Source organism: Schistocerca cancellata, chromosome 4 (genome assembly GCF_023864275.1).
Source record: "Schistocerca cancellata isolate TAMUIC-IGC-003103 chromosome 4, iqSchCanc2.1, whole genome shotgun sequence".
NCBI classification, from domain to species: domain Eukaryota; kingdom Metazoa; phylum Arthropoda; class Insecta; order Orthoptera; family Acrididae; genus Schistocerca; species Schistocerca cancellata.
Genome location: NC_064629.1, coordinates 241,403,772 through 241,421,824, shown reverse-complemented (window position 1 = coordinate 241,421,824; position 18,053 = coordinate 241,403,772). Strand labels below are relative to the sequence as shown.

Sequence of the window (18,053 nt, the reverse complement as noted above, 5' to 3'; positions counted from 1 at the left end):
ATTGGCTAATATCAATGTTAATTAAATATTAAACAGCGCAATTTCTAAAATTTTTTCTTAACAATAATTTATCACCACGACATATTGTTAATAGGTAGGAGACAATATGTTGTGAATAGGTGGGCGATGCTTAGAGGCATAGCAAATAATAGCAAAGCATACTAGCCAATACTCAACGTACATATTTTTTTTTGCTATTCCCAGTCAACGTGAAATCCACGTGGATTCAACATAATCGAGGAAATAGACAAAAGTGAAGTTATCCTTGGAACAGCATTAAAAGACCTTAACTTGGTCTGACGCAGTAATTTTCCAAGATAACTAAGGACCAAGGCAAACTTAGCCCAGAAACTTGGCGCCAGAACCTCATACTCTGTCACTCATAAGAAATAAAGTGCAGATTAAAAATAAACAAACATTATAGAAACTGTGTGATGTACCTATGTTGCTTCGAAACGAATCTTGCAAATTAAATTTAAAAAATCTTTCAAGCCTGGAAGTTGTGTATGGATTTTTCCCTCTTTTATACGAGTTAACATATGTGTAACTCCTCCACTCCGTCTACAGGCCACAAGTGGCCCATCGGGACCATCAGACCGTCGTGTCATCCCCAGAGGATGATGCGGATAGGAGGGGCGTGGGGTCTGCACATCGCTCTCCTGGTCGTAATGATGGTATTCTTGACCGAAGCCGCTACTATTCGGTCGAATAGCTCCTCAACTGGCAACACGAGGCTGAGTGCACCCCGAAAAATGGCAACAGCGCATGGCGGCCTGGATGGTCACCCATCCAAGTGCCGACCACGTCCGACAGCTCTTAACTTCGGTGATCTCACGGGAACCGGTGTATCCACTGCGGCAAGGCCGTTGCCTATGTGTAACTCCTCACTGTCCAGTTTCATAAATTTTTTCGAAAACGCAACTGAATATATGCTAGGTGGCCATACAAGTGGTTCGAAACAACAAGATGAACAATGAATGGTACTTTCGCCTCCATAGCACTCCGTGGCTCGGCATGATGTGTGACGCGAACTCAACTGGAGCCCGGGTACAAACAACACTTTCTTTTCAGATCTTACGGCAGAAGCAATCACCAGAGATAACCTAACCACCGTACGACTCTCGCCTGAAAGACGTTAGTGCGCCACCGACCCAATGACATAGTTGTCACAGTGTTAGAGTGGAAGAAACCAATCGCACCTCCATGCATGGGAGGCAGGATACAAGTGATGGTGAAAAACGTATTTAGTCAATGATTCAGTTTCCTTCGTTATTATGGACTGTACGTATATTCAGCACACAGTAATGGACTCCATTCGCTGTTATATTGAGGGTACGTTCACACCAGACTCTGCCAGATTTGGAGTAAGTAGGCATGGTCTGTCTGTGAACTGAAGAGTGAGCAACACTCGTAGTGGGGGAAGTGGCCTCTCCCGATAAAACGCTGCCGTAGAGGATGACTTCAGTTTCACCTCAAGAAGCTCAGTGCAGCGTGTGGTGATTGACGTAGTACAGAGTGGGGCAGATAAAAGTGACCTGGAGAACAGAGATCCAGGGTACAAAGAAACGCAGCAGAGGAACGGAAATACATTACTAACCTGACTATAGCAGATGTTGAAAGTGACCACCATTCATCTCTTGGCACTTTTGGGTCCTGGTCAGCAAGTTGCTGAAAGCGGATCGAAACTGGACAGCTGAAATTGCTGCAATCTCATCCTAAATGTTCTGTTGCAGTTCTTGAGGACTGAGGGTTGTTACAATACATCTTAGGCGTCAAGGCTCCCCACACAAACTAATCACACGCTGACAGATCAGGTGACCTGGGTGGCCAGACTGACCTCTGCTGACAACTCCGTCACGCGTGAAGATTATGTAAATGTGCTACAAGTTTCGGCCGGCTGTATGGGCAGTTGCTCCTTCCTGTTGGAAGTAACTATAGGTCTTTCCCTCCGCCATTAATGCTGCCACAAATGGTTTCAAAATGTTGGCAATGTAAGTCGACGAAGTAAGCCACTTGTTCTGGCCACTTTTATTTGCCCCACCCTGTATGTACTCATACGCGTTTCTTGCGTTGCTACATTAGTTACTAATTTTGTGTATACTATTCAAAGATTTGTAGGCACGTTGCAGAAGCTTCGGTATAGCTTTATGAAAGGGCATGTAGGTTCTCCATGTGACGTAACAGGGTAGGGCGAGTAAGGACCCGCCTGCTCGCTCTTCAGCTCACAGATAGACTGTAGAAGTAGGGAGAGCGGTAAGCAGCTTTAAAGGACTCAGGTACTTAAGTGGGATCGGCCACTCCGCATGCTGCGAGGATTTCCGAGGCCAGGCCCTGCCATCCCGTCTGCTTACCTCTTTGCTCCACAGTATTAAGCGTTGGTTATTGCAGAGGTCCTTACGTCAATGGTGCCAGGATCGGTCACGGCAGAAGCTTGAATCAGTGCTGTTGCTAAGTGATGCTTTCAAGGAGCCAAAGGCACCCAAGAATAATACGATCGCCGGCCGGGGTGGCCGAGCGATTCTAGGCGCTACAGTCTGGAACCGCGCGACCGCTACGGTCGCAGGTTCGAATCCTGCCTCGGGCATGGATTTGTGTGATGTCCTTAGGTTAGTTAGGTTTAAGTAGTTCTAAGTTCTAGGGGACTGATGACCTCAGAAGTTAAGTCCCATAGTGCTCAGAGCCATTTGAACCAATAATACGATCAACAGGAAAGTCTGGGAAGAAGTAACTACAGAGACAGGAAGTGAACGTATATTAATACTACGCATATTAATAATATGCACTTGAGTTTCACATAGGGTTATAGGTTCATTTAAAACTTTTATTTTTTCAGAAATTGATTTAAAGACCCATAAAATAAACTAGTCTTTTATTTGACATAACATTTAATATAAACTTTTAAAATGTAAGGCCACGATGACAAACACTGCGAGATAAGTTTGGCCGAGAAACAAATAAAGTAGAAAAGCCAGAACCTGGTGCCGATGGAGATGGGATGATAAGCACTTGGCAATATTTCCAGCTGATGGGCTTTCTGCGTGACACCGTGGTAACTGAACTCAGAATTTGCAGTTTGTGGGTTCACTCATTATCTTTGTCCCAGATAAATAAAAGCATCACTACGTCGTCATCTCTGGACATCACTTCGGTAAGGTATTTCTGACATCAGGGAACTTAGAGACGATTTGCCGAGACAAGAGGGAAAGAGCGCACCCATAAATAGACGCAATTGCAAGAACGATGCTTTGAAGGCAACAGAACAAATAAAGACCCAGAATTTCTGCAGAAATACATGTGTGAAAACTAGGATGGCATTATGTTTTCAAAACACTGGTAGCTGAGCTCTTCCATGTTCAAGAAATCGTGCAGTGCGACTAAAATTTCAGGAAATGATAAACAATGAACTACGATGCGATGGAATTGCGACATACCACTCTTAACCTTAATGACAAAATAGATTATGGCCTTATTTCTTCCAAACATTAATTTAGAATTCATTTATTTCTGTATTTAAATGGCATGTAGACATCTTTAGTTTTAAGATATGTATGCTGTTTAACACTTATCAATGAATTTCCCAATTATAATCTAGATATACTATCGATTACGTATCTCAGGGTAATGACAGGTTGTTCCTCTAGCGTTGTTGACCTTATATGGTTTGTTTCTTCTCCTTAAATATGTCTCTCCAGCCTTTCAAGCGGTGAATCAAATGCCTTTAAAAGCATTCATAAGGAGTTGAACAATATTATCACTGTACTTTCGAGCACAATGATAGAGAAGGTTGGATTCACCGTGAGCGTACCTGGACATAGTGAAGTCATGTACCCGAGTACTAGATAACATCACTGGATCGTGTAGTTCAACCGTTGCACTGTACTGCAAATAAATTTTTACAGCATCATTGGTGACATCATTCTTCCACTCCCAAACGTTAGAGGCAAATGAGCAGCGTGGCAGTATAAAGTACGAATGGTCCTGCTGCTTACTGAGGATGGCGCTAGCGTGCCTTCCACTTTGCACTGCTTTCCTATGTATAAGACCGTTAAGAAAGCTGGAGTCTGCACATTGACTCCCCGCACGTCTGGATACAGTTAAATGTACTTGGAGGTGCACGCGGAGATCGCTCTTAGCCTGTTAGTCATGGTGCAGCATACTAATTTGAGCAGTATGTTGCGTGCACTGTGCCCACTCTACAGTTTTTATCAAACGGTCTATAGAAGCTATTCCACAGAATATTTATTCTCTCGCATGCTATAGAGTCATTTGTCAGTTTTATGATGATCTGCCAGTCCTTTCATTAACTGTCACTGTTAGTGTGATATTTCGAAATAAAGTAACCCACTACTCAAAGCTCGAATAGACTCATATGAAAAATTGGAGTCGGTATAATTTTACGTTGAGTCCATGTTCAGTCATTCATTGCTGTGTATGTAAGGTAGATAACATATTAAATCTTAATTTATACTTGGGAAAAGTCTCTGTTTACTCCAATCCCGAGGAAATGGATTGCATTAAGTTCATTCACTTGTGCTGCTTGTGCCACAATAATGTGGTAGTGAGCTGTTTGTATCATCTATTGCATCTCATAAAAATTCAGTCTACGAAACCAGTTTTTGACAAAGAATTTCACACAAAGAGTAGAATATTTTGACATGTTGGTAACATGCAAAATTTTATCCACCACAGTATAAAAGTACCTGTAGATTTTTTCAATATCATAACGTAAATTTATAGGGACATAAATTGGTTGCAAACTGAGAACTGGAGTGGGTTTACAATAGCATAACTGAATAAATTATAAATATTTGTTTTTATATCTGAAATGGGATTTTTCGTAAGTTATTGTTTTGTCTTCTGTCTCAAGATTCTGTCTCTATAGTAACTGGAGCAACACGTTTGTAAAGGAGTTGTGTAAGCCTTGCTGCGTTGTGTTGTGAAGCAGTAAATGTAAATGTTACTCAAAACGCGCCACGGATGATGACCTCTGAAAAGAATTAAAGGTTAACAAGTCAGGCGAAAATAACCCACTCCTTTTATTGTAATTATAGTGGAATTCAGTAAACCAGTGTGGTAAGATCCAGTCCCAGCCATTCATTATTAAAATCAAAGTATTTTCCTCAATGAACTGAGAAATATCCAGTTGGCTCTTACCATTCTGTCTCTTAGTCCACATGCTACTCATACCCACCTAGTAATAAACGTACGTCTCTCACAGATATTAGTCTCCTAAACTGTATTTCTTTATTCTCCAATAATTCAAAAGCTAAGTTCTCTTTTGGGGAAATATTGCATTATACAAATAGATGGGGGCGCCACAACCCGACAGAGGGGAATTGATCACATGGTACAGATTCGCCTCTCAGGTTCACATTAAATTGGCCAATTTAAAGACCTCCATTGATATCGGGAAACTGTAGTCTGTAATACATCTGTAAGAAGGACAAGAAGGTGCTCAGATCCAGAACGTGTTTCTGCAGACGGTGACACTCCGGGTGTTCGTAGACACTCTGTCGTGTAAAGTTGGAGGAACCTAACAAGATTTGCAACTCATGAGGACATTGATTTTTGCACATGGCGTAAAAATAAGTATTAATGTGAATCAACATAGAATTATACAACCAACCGATTTCAAATAACTGTTTGGTACAGTGACCTAGGTTTCAACACCTACTAAGGGCATCTTCATTAGAATGAAATTTTGAGAAACCCTATAAAATAATACATTGAAAATTAAGTATGATAAGAAATATACATTAACCAATATGACAGTTGTCAAGACGTATAAAATTACACTGCGAAAAAGCAGTGGCCAGATGGCAATAAAATAAGACGATCTAGTCTTCGCCTAGCTAGGAACATCATCAGACTGATCGGCTCAGTGGCTTACATTGCTGCTACGAAAACAACACAAACTGCGCCGCCTATCGGGCGCGGGCACTGACATGTGCCCATTTGAAGCATTATAATGGCAATAATTTTAAAAAGCCCAGATAATTTTAACAATAAAAAATAAAGGAAGAGAGCTTAACGTATTTTTGAAAATACACAGTAATCAAACAGATTAAGTATAACCGAGAGCCATCTGTTAGGCTTTACAGAAATTACTCTTATGTAAAGGACAGAATAGTATAAAAAAAATTACAAACAGCTATACACTCAAGAAAATCTTTTGCATGAAGGTAACTTCAGTAGTACACATCTATGAGATTCGAAGAAAATAATGTTTCGGAAACAGAGACAGGAAAATTAAGTAAAAATAGAGCAATTGAAATTCCGCGACCAGTGGATTGGAAGAATTGAAAAAAATTTTGTTATGTAGTTGTAACTGTTCACTGAGGATGACGCCATCGTTCTTAGAAATATGCTTGAAAATTTCCAGTTTCTGCGAGTATATCGAGCCTATGATCTATATTTTCTCTATGTAAAATGGAAATTTCTTCAACGTATTTCGATTTCTGCCCGGAAATTAGCAGATGATTAGCAAAAGTGGAACTGTGTAAATTAATGCCTCTTGTTCCCAATAATTGTTCCTTGTATCTGATACTACAAGACCTCCCAGTTTGCCCTATATAATAAACGAGACACGTCTCACAAGTGATTTTATACACTCCTGAATTGCTTATAGGAACAAGTGTGGATTTGAGATCGTGAATGAGACTTTTTTGCAAGTTATTGTTCGTGGGAAAGCTAACTTTGAATCCATATTATTTCATCAGAAGACGACGAATTTTATACGAAATAGGGCCTAAAAATAGAATCGAGAAAACATTTTTGTACTCGTTATAGCCAGAAACAGCACTACTGCCTAAAGTGGTCACTTTAGCGTCAGCTTCAACTTTGAAGACCTTGTCAACGAAATTGGGATGATAGCTGTTATTAACAGCAATACTTTGTATTATATTCATCCTTCATTAAGCGTGTCAGGTGACAAAGGTACAGAAACTGCAGGAAGAATAGGTGAATGGAAAACGCGCTCTTATGGGAATGAGGATGAACTGAACTACCGGGCACAATTTGATCGGTATTAGTGGCTTTTCAAAAAATATCGACAGAAAATCTGTTGTTGTCAACAGCAATACTAAGGTCCAAGTAATTAAGCTGACGGTCTTTATTTTGTAATTCACGAGTGAAACTGATGTTTTTCATGAAGACCATTAAAAATTTCAAACAAATGCTGAATTCAGTCCCGGAAACCACTGTATATGATCAAAATGTCCTCTACGTACCGGGCATAAGACAAAATTATCAGATCGACAGCTGAAAAATTGTTGAAGATTTTCTCTTCCAGCGAATTATTGAAAATATCGACCAAGATGCCTGCCAGTGGGTTACCCATAGCCAGACCGTCAAGCAGATCGTATAGTTTGCCATTAAAAACAAAACAGTTGTATTTTACTACTATTCATAGCAAACGAACAGAGTCAGTGATTTTCTCATCAGAAATATTTTTTTAAAAGTACGTAGATTTTTTCAACAATGTCAATGGTTGTTTGAACAGGTACGTTAATATATAGGTACGTAATACAAAATGAAAACAATTTAGTATCTTGGTCACACTGCAGATTTTTGATTTTATTGATTGTATTTTGACTATTGGCTACAGAATAATTATTTATAAAAACAAAGAATTTTTAATTTTTTCGTGAAGGAACCATGCTAACTCATGATATGCACTGTTCATACTGTTCACAATAGGACATATCGGATGGTGACTTTGAACTGGGAACGCCATTTTGGGGCCTGTTGATTCATATTGATAAGCTGTTACAATTTTTTGAGGAGAATAATGTTTCGGAGCTAGATGAGGATCCGACCCCCATGATACAAAAAGAAATTAGGCTTGCTGTTAACCGCGCTACGGATTTGCTGACATAGTTTCATAAAAGCAGCTTATTGATATGACTCCACAGGCCCCAAAATTGCGTTCCCAGTTCAAAGTACATAAAGGGCACCATCCGATACGTCCGACTGTGAACAGTATGAACAGTGCACATCATGAGTTTGCCAGGTTTCTTCGCGAAAAAATAAAAAAACACTTTGTTCTTAGAAATAATTATTCTGTCGTCATCAGTCAAAATCTAGTCAGAAAAATCAAAGATCTCTAGTCTAACGAAAATGCTGAATTGTTTTCATTAGATATTACGAACCTATATACTGACGTACATGTTCAAACAATCAATGACGTAGTTGAAAAAAAACCTACTTACTTAAAAAAACCATATTTCTGATGGGCATATCACTAACCTAATTCGTTAATTACTTGGATTTCAATATTGCTATTGACAACGACAGGCTTTCTTTCGGTATTTTTCGAAAATCCACTTATAGAGATCAAATTGTGCCCGCTAGTTCAGTGCAACCTCATTCCCATAAGAAAGCAGTTTCTGTACTTTTGTCACTTTACAAGCTAAATGAAGAGATGAATATAATACAAAGTATTGAAGTTACCAACAGCTAAGATACCACGTTAGCTGACAAGATCTTCAAAGTTAAAACTGACGCTAAAGTGACCACTTTAGGCATTAGTGCTGTTTCTGACTGTAACGAATATAAAAATGTTTTCTCGATTCCATTTTTAGGCCCTGTTTCGTATAAAATTCGTTGTCTTCTGATTAGAAAATATGGTTTCAAAATTATCTTTGCCACGAACAATAACTTGCAAAATATCTCATTCACAATCTTAAGTCCACAGTTGCTCCTAAACACAATTCAGGAGTGTATAATATCATTTGTGAGACGTGTCTCATTTATTATGTAGGACAAACTGTGAGCTCTTTTTAGTGTCAGGTACAAGGAACAGTTATTGGGAAAAAGAGGCAGTAATGTGCACAATTCCACTTTTGCTAATCATCTACTAATTTCTGGACACAAACCGAAATGCGTTGAAAAGATGTACATTTTACGAAGAGAATAGAAAGGTCATAGACTGGATGTACTCGAAGAGCTGCAGATTTTCAAGCATATTTCTAACAAGGAAAACTTCCCATCGCACCCTCTTCAGATTTAGTTGTAAGTTCACCCATTGGATTGCCCATCAAAAACTGAACACAGATCGAGCATGGAAACAAGATGAAGGTGTACTGAACTGTGGAAAAAAGAAGCAAAATAGAAACAATGAACAGTCCAAATTTAATAAGTGCCATATCGAGCAACGTTAATAACCATCGTGTTGTGGTTGTGTGGTCACGGTCAGATACTACGACTGGGGAGATCCGATTTCAAATCTCCCTCGTACCCAATATGTATTTTTTCTTTTTTTTTTTTTTTTTACAAAATTACGTACTGTCCGACCGGTCATTAATGTGTCTGTTTTCTGTATTCAGATTTGTGTGTGTGTCGTGGTGTTCCGCTTTGTAAGCTTTGACTCTCGAATTCATCCGTTGTGACATAGTTCACCCCCTTAATTTCTTATTTTCATTTCTTGAGAGGTCAATGCGGCATCTGTTCAAAATGTTTCAAATGGCTCTGAGCACTATGGGACTTAACATCTGTGGTCATCAGTCCCCTAGAACTTAGAACTACTTAAACCTAACTAACCTAAGGACATCACACACATCCATGCCCGTGGCAAGATTCGAACCTGCGACCGTAGCAGTCGCGCGGTTCCGGACTGAGCGCCTAGAACCGCTAGACCACCGCAGCCGGCGCGGCATCTGTGATGCACTCTATTAATTCATGGCCTAAAAATATATATTTGCGAAAATAATGGAGATATACACTGCTTGACAAAAAGTGAATCATCCAGAAGGTGAGGATGAAACGAAATCAAACTATACCGATTGATTCAGTATGTAATGTTATCTCAGTGATTTAGAATTGATTCAAATTTATAAAGAACTTTGTAGTATGAGCCCACTTATCAGTATCACCTAGCACCCCCTGTGGAGTAGATGAACGCACGGATTCCGCTAGTAAGAGTGTCATGAAGACGTTGTATCGTTACTGACGCAAGCTTATCCACAACTGTTGTAACTGGTCCTCGATATCATCTCTCCTGGCTCTGGGACGTAGTTGCCGCCGGAGCTGGTGTTCAGTCAGGAACAGATTGGAGGATCCTGCTAGCCGCGCGAGTACCTCAACATCACTCAGAAATTTCATAGAGAGACGTGCCATGTGTGGACGAACGTAATGCTGTTTATAAATGGCACAATGACATTGTCGCCTGAGAGGCAACACGCAAAGACGCAGAATGTCCATGACGTACCATTGTGCCTTCAGAGTTCCCTTACTCACTACAAGCCGTGACCTGAAGACGTACACAATGGCTTCCGACACGATGACACTATGAGCTTAACATTTTATTTTTATATAGTTTTTTTGTTGATCTTTCTATATTTCATGCCTCTCCGACACTTTGGGTACTTCTCCCCAGGTCGCTGACATACTCACCCACGATTTTCATCCAGGGGAAAGCAGAACGGCCGAGAACAATGTGACATCATTCGTTCGAAGTCCATGCATCCCGATCACGGCACCAGTCCAAACGCAGCCGTTGGTGACGTGGTGTTTAACGGCAGCCTACGAACAGGATAGTAACTGCCGAGTTCGTAGGCTGCTAGTCTCCGATCCATAGTGCTGTATGATACAGAATGTTGTAGCAAGTCCATTACTTACTCTCGTATGGCAGGTGCAGATGTGAATAGGTTACGATGAGATTGGTGCACAATAGGGTGACAACGTTGACTGGAACACTCTCTTTCAAATTCTGAAGATGGCAGGGGTAAAATACAGGGAACTAAAGACTATTTACAATTTGTACAGAAACCAGATGGCAGTTATAAGAGTCGAGGGGCATGAAAGGGAAGCAGTGGTTGGGAAGGGAGTGAGACACGGTTCTAGCCTATCCCCGATGTTATTCAATCTGTATTTTGAGCAAGCAGTAAAGGAAAAAAAAAGAAAAATTCGGAGTAGGAATTAAAATCCATGGAGAAGAAATAAAAACTTCGAGGTTCGCCGATGACATTGTAATTCTGTCAGAGACAGCAAAGGACCTGGAAGAGCAGCTGAACGGAGTGGACAGTGTCTTGAAAGGAAGATATAAGATGAACGTCAACAAAAGGAAAACGAGGATAATGGAATGTAGTCGAATTAAATCTGGTGATGCTGCGGGAATTAGATTAGGAAATGAGACGCTTAAAGTAGTAAATGAGTTTTGCTATTTGGGGAACAAAATAACTGATGATGGACGGAGTAGAGAGGATATAAAATGTAGACTGGCAATGGCAAGGAAAGCGTTTCTGAAGAAGAGGAATTTGTTAACATCGAGTATAGATTTAAGTGTCAGGAAGTCGTGTCTGAAAGTATTTGTATGGAGTGTAGCTTTGTATGGAAGTGAAACATGGACGATAAATAGTTTAGACAAGAAGAGAATAGAAGCTTTCGAAATGTGGTGTTACAGAAGAATGCTGAAGATTAGATGGATAGATCACATAACTAATGAGGAGGTATTGAATAGAGGTGGAGAGGAGTTTGTGGCACAACTTGACTAGAAGAAGGGGCGGTTGGTAGGGCATATTCTGAGGCATAAAGGGATCACAAATTTGGCATTGGAGGACAGCGTTGAGGGTAAAAATCGTAGAGAGAGACAAAGAGATGAATACACTAAGCAGATTCAGAAGGATGTAGGTTGCAGTAGGTACTGGAAGATGAGGAAGCTTGCACAGGATAGAGTAGCATGGGGAGCTGCATCAAACCAGTCTCTGGACTGAAGACCACAACAACAACAACAACTGTGATCCTCTCTTGTGTTGATCAGACGTGGTCGACAGGAACCTTCGCAACGAGTCTGCCTGACCTCACGTTCCCATACAGTCTAACATCGGGCCACTTCCACAGTCAAATGCTCCAGTAATCTGGATTTTGCACCATTCGACGAGCCGGTTGAATGGAGAGCCACAGTGAAGCCCCTTTCAAACTCTGTCTGGTGCTGATTACGTTATCTCTCACAACTACGAAGCATCTCCTCGTTCATCTCAGTGATCAACACCTGACGCTGCTCACGCCCCTTGTATACACTAAACACACACTAAACTGACGTTCTCTGGTGGCCGTCCTACCTGTTACAGAGAATTACAACTCTAACCATCTGCTTTCCCGCCGATGATGTGTGCATGTACGAATTTAAATTAACATCCGATCGTATCTCATGGGCGCTTCACCTTTTTTGTCAGGCAGTGTAATATCCTTTAATTACACCCTGCTGATGACACACATTATCAATTTATTTGATACCTGTTGCAAATATAGTATCTGCGCAATTCACCTCTTCAAAGTTTACCGTATGAAATGTGTCTTTACTTAATTAACTTCCAAATAGTGGCGCTAGCAAGTTGATCACTGTGGCTTTACAACTAGCGTGGCTTTACAACTAGCGGCTACTGATAAAATTGCGCTCTATGTAAAATGACACCCATTGTGACGTATGAACAATCTCTATCACCACAACGCTAATGCTCAGTGCTGACGATGTTAATTGGGCTTTTTTCTTTTTGTTTCAGGTAAGTCTGCTTGACCAGCTGCACTGTGTGGGTAAGTGAAGTTATTAACATGAAAATCAGTATTGATTTTTAAAACAAGAGCATTAGTATTGTATGCGCGTGAAAGAGAAAAGTCCCGTATTTTTCTGCTGACGTGAACTTTGAAACTACCACCGATCTATTCGCGCCCACCTATCCATCAGGCAGACTGTCAATACTAAAACTCTGCACTCTAGGTCACATAGAACCATATTTTTGCTTTGTTTTAATTTATCCAGGGCAGTATCGAACACTGGATACAAAAAATTTGCTGCTATCATTCTGGAAGGAAGGTCAGACATGGGATCTAGACGTACGTTCAGACAGCGAAGAAGTGACGGCACTCATGCTATCGAATTATAAAAATTAAAATTGCTCAGAAATTTTTGTAATGCTGTTCCCTTCGTATGTATGTTCCACTTTTGTACACCAGTTTCAGTTTTGCCCACCAGGTCGTAATCTGGCGTTGTGCAGCATCTAATCGACGTCTCTGGTGCTCATATCGAACAAACTGTGTAGGCAGTGGTCAATAAAAGAGTCTACAGTATGACTTTGTTACTTGTTTGACCTTTTCTGCCTATCCCGTTCCTAATACATTAAATATGGCAAAATTACTGTATGTCTTTCTTGCATTCACAGCGCCAGATTTGCACCTGGTGGCCAAAATTGGAACAATTTTGTTCCGAGCATAAATCGGTTCCGCATTAACGCGTTAGAATATCTACCAAGTTTCGCTGCCATACGATGATTACAGCCCACATTGGACCTCTGTGAGTAGTTGCCTTTAATTGTAACCACCCGGTACATTTTCAGAAATTTATTTCTCAAATTCAAGCCGATGTCTGATTAGCTGGGCTCATATCCCCACCGTGCGCCGCGGTCTCTGTGTTTCACGCAGTAGCATAGTCCCGGTCGGCACTATGCGGGCGCACGCGCTAGAGTGCTCTTGCCCAGAGCGGGTAGCTGGCGGGTTGTGATTTTCTGGAGACATCGCTGTGCGCAAGTGTGACAAATGTCGGAGTGAGCCGAAAATTTAATTGATTTGGCGCGTGGAGACGTAGTTTTTTACGATTCATGTCACACCGAATTCGGAAATATGACGAAAGACGGCAACGTAGAGGAAAATAATCGAACAGCTATTAATTTAGCCGGCTGCTGTGGCCGAGCGGTTCTAGGCGCTACAGTCCGGAACCGCGCGACTGCTATGGTCGCAGGTTCGAATCCTGCCTTGGGCATGGATGTGTGTGAGGTCCTTAGGTTAGTTAGATTTAAATAAGTGTGCGTTCTAGGGGACTGCTGGCCTGAGATGTTAAGTCCCATAGTGCTCAGAGCCATTTGAGCCATTATTAATTTATTCCATGTATTTATATGTAAATTCATACTTGTATAAAATGTACTGCCACACTGATATCTATATATTCTATCGCTTGCGCCTTGTCCCGCGGTTACGCAGGGTAGGACATGGTTAACCGGATGCGGCATGTTAATTGTAAAGGGTGGCCGGTTGCCCTTCCTGCCGCCACCCCGTATCCTCCAGGAAAGAATTAGTGTACCCCAGCCGTCTGCGTCTAGTGTAAATCGTGAAATAGTGTGAAAGTGTTCCAAATGTCTGCGTGTCGCGTAACTGAGGCGGGACGTGGTGACCACAGCCCGGTATTCACCTAGTAGGATGTGGAATGCCGCCTAAAAACCACATCCAGGCTGGCCGGCACACCGGCCGTCGTCGTTAATCCGCCGGGTGAATTCCATCCGGGGCCTGCGCGCCTACCCGAGTCCAGGAAGCAGCGCGTTAGCGGTCTCGGCTATGGCTCTGAGCACTATGGGACTTAACTGCTGTGGTCATCAGTCCCCTAGAACTTAGAACTACTTAATCCTAACTAGCCTAAGGATATCACACACATCCATGCCCGAGGCAGGATTCGAACCTGCGACCTTAGCGGTCACGCGGTTCCAGACTGTAGCGCCTAGAACCGTTCGGTCACTCCGACCGGCGGTCTCGGCTATCCTGGCGGGTACTGCCACACTGGTATCGTTCTGTAAAATATAATTCTACTGGTACAATAATACGCTTTCACGAACTTAGGGCCAACAATGCTATGTTAACTATTCCTATGCACAATCAGAGTCCGTTCATAGTACTAATAAAATACATTCTGGAAGGGCCTTCAATAAAACTCTCGGATGTCGTTTCTCGTCATCGAAGCTACTGTACAAGTTTACTCTACAGCTGTGCCCTCTTCGACGACAGACTGCAGCGTGGGTTCTGTCCGCGGGGGCAACCCTCTCTCTGTTTGACGCATCCTTTAAAATTTTCCGATATTTTTCTACATCTATTATGACGTAAGCTATAATGATTTCTTTAAAGAAAGGCCCGGCCTATTTCATTCCCGGTCAATGTCCTAACTAAGCTCTAATGACTGCAGTGACCTCGTAGTCTATGAGACATTAAATTGCAACCAACCTCCGCTTTTCACTTGTTCATAAACTCTACATTTTAACATGTAGTAGCTGTAATATACTCATGTGCTACGCGCTAGCGTGACGGTATTTCTGGATGAAGCATCTTCGCTCACGCTGTCATCGACATGGTGTGTGTGTGTGTGTGTGTGTGTGTGTGTGTGTGTGTGTGTGTGTGCGTGCGCGAGTGGTCTGTAGGAGAGGAGGGATGGTGCAATAAACGGGGTGTCGTGTATGTACACAGTGGAAACGGACTTCTTTAAAAGATGGTACCTCAGTACAACAGACCGTGTGATGATGTGGACGTGGTTTGACGTTCAAATATCGTGTCATTTGACACTCGAACTTTTCGTCGTACCACAGTTTTTGTCCTTTATATCTTGTTCTTTACATCGAAACGAGCGGTGTAATAAATAATAGTAGTAACAAGGAGAGACGACATTTAGCCGGCCGGAGTGGCCGAGCAGTTCTAGGCGCTTCAGTCTGGAACCGCGCGACCGCTACGGTCGCAGGTTCGAATCCTGCCTCGGGCTTGAATGTGTGTGATGTCCTTAGGTTTAAGTAGTTCTAAGTTCTAGGGGACTGATGACCTCAGAAGTTAAGTCCCATAGTGCTCAGAGCCATTTCAACCATTTTTTTTAGAGACGACATTTTCAAATTACAAATGTTTACTTGAGGGGTTGAGGTGACGAAGAATTCAGATATTCTTCTGGACCGATATGAGGAACCATTGAAAATTCCACTAACGTATTTTATAACAGGTAACAGTATTGTAAGGTGCATTAAAAAGAAATGAGCCGGAGACAAAACCGCAGTTGGCCAAAACTCACTGTAAACAGCACTACTATAAAGTACATAGAAGTAACCATCCATAGGCACCAGTACCAAACAAAAAAAGAATGAAAACCAGATGGCAGGCTGGGTTTCGTTGGGAGAGTCGTAAGGAAATGTAGCTCAGCCACGGAAAATGTGGCTTCCAGACCACTTGTTTCGCCAGTTATTGGGCAGTGTTTATCAGTAAGGGACCTTTACCAAGTAGGCTTCATAGAAGAGAGAGAAAAGAGTGGCGCGTTTCGTCATGGGGTCGTTGACTCGGCACGAGAGCTTTACAAAGGTTATCAACAAACTTTAGTGGTAAAAGCTGTAAGAGATCAATTCTACATCACGGATAGGTTTTCCACTGCAAATACGAGATAGTATGTTCCAGGAAGAGTCAAGAGTCATATTATTTCCTCTCGCATTCGTCTCGCGAAATGGGTTTGAAGAGAAAATCCGAGAAATAAGATCTCTTGTGGAGCTTTGCCGACTTCCCTCGCGCATTCGTGAATGGAACAGGAAAGAGAGGAAAAGATATTGGCACAAGAAAATCCCCCCACAATACACCGTAAGAGAAATATAAATGTAAACGTAGCTAGGGCTATCACGCGTTGATGTCTTCGGTGAACTTGTAGCGTACTTCTTTTAACTCCGATGGGCTAATTTCTAGAGAGTATGACTACAAACCTGGTTAAATCGGAGATACGGTGTCGGTTTCGAAGCAAGCTGAATCGAAGCGGTGAACGTGTACAGCTTTTCATCATAAATGACAGTAACCCGCCTCACAGTTTTTTTAACGTTACAATTGTGATTAATTAATAGTTAATACTAGTCGTGCTGTTCATGTTAGAACTAAACTGATTTCTGGCCCCACTCCCCATTTTTTTGTATAAATAAAGTACAGATCTATTGACTCAAAGGTTTATGTGAACACTACAGTACTTTACTACGAAATTTCCCATTATGTGTAGTACGCTGCCTCGTTCTTGTTTAAATTCGAATTTCATGCAAATATATGTCCTGAAAACTACCCTGAACAAATTCCCACTTCAGAATAAAGCTTAGACCCAAGGAATGATATAACGCTGACTACATTTTTTTAAACGGCCAGGCATCGACAACGTGTAAATAACTAAGCTTACAGCCAAGTTACTTGCAAAGAGCCAGCTTGGTTCATTCAGCTAACCTGTTTAGTAATCTGAAATTTAAAGATGTAAAGAATTTATGCCGTATATACCACCAGCTGTCTCGGCACCTCCAGCTGATGATTTAACTTCTGTTCTGAAAAACTTACAAAGAAACTGCCGAAGTGTAAAGCTGACTGCAGCTTTGAGAAACATGTATACTGATTGTAATAGTACCTCAGGAAGATTGGTATCTCTGTTGAAGACCGAACATTTATGACATTACGATGCAGATTTAAAACTGCGCACTCTATAGTGAATATATTAGAACCGTTAAATAGTGACAGGGGGTCACGAGTAAACCATGTAAATTTGGTTTACGAGAGAATAATTTCATTTAAGGCGTAATCATGGCCATAGTGAAGCATACAATCGTCCGTTCATGGAACGCGTGTTAAGGTAGGCAACAAAAGTTATTCCATATGCAGTACAAAGTGTTGCAAACTGTTCACTAAACGTTAATGTGATGAACTCGACGGCCTAGTATTTGCATAGATTAATGTAAACCCAATACAGTACCATGGTTCAGAAACCGACTATCACATCCGACAACGAACGCATCGTTTGAGAATAGATTAAACTGATCATCTGGAAATGCTGCAAATATTATTACGTCATGCTACGTGATGCAAACCAGAACCTGGACAAATATTTATAGCTTGAGATATGAGAACGAAGAAGAAAAAGTGATTCCAATTCTACTTAATACCGGCTGACATAATTAAAGTGCAGTTACTCTCAGAGGTTCATTGTGGGATGTAATTATCGTAGGGCAGAGAAAATTTGTAGATATTCTAACGTATTAATGCGAAACCGATTTATGCTGGAAAAAATTAGTTCCAGTTTTAGCCAACAGGTGCAAATCTGGAGCTGTGAATGCAAGAAAGGCGTGTAGAGACATTTCCATATTAATAGGTTAGGAACGGAACGTGGGAAAAAAGGTCAAACAAGTGAGAAAGGCGAAAATTTGATTTTATTATTAACCCTTGCGTACCTGCATACACAGTTTGTTCAATGTGAGCACCGGAGATTATGACGACGACGAGATGATGTACGCCGCTAGATTTGTACCTAGTCG

At 41.4% G+C, this 18,053-nt stretch overlaps 1 pseudogene; it reads right to left on the bottom strand.

Moving 5' to 3' along the window:
* Positions 1–753: 753 nt before the first annotated feature.
* Positions 754–871, bottom strand: LOC126185805 (5S ribosomal RNA; annotated as a pseudogene).
* Between the last annotated feature and the right edge of the window lie 17,182 nt (positions 872–18,053).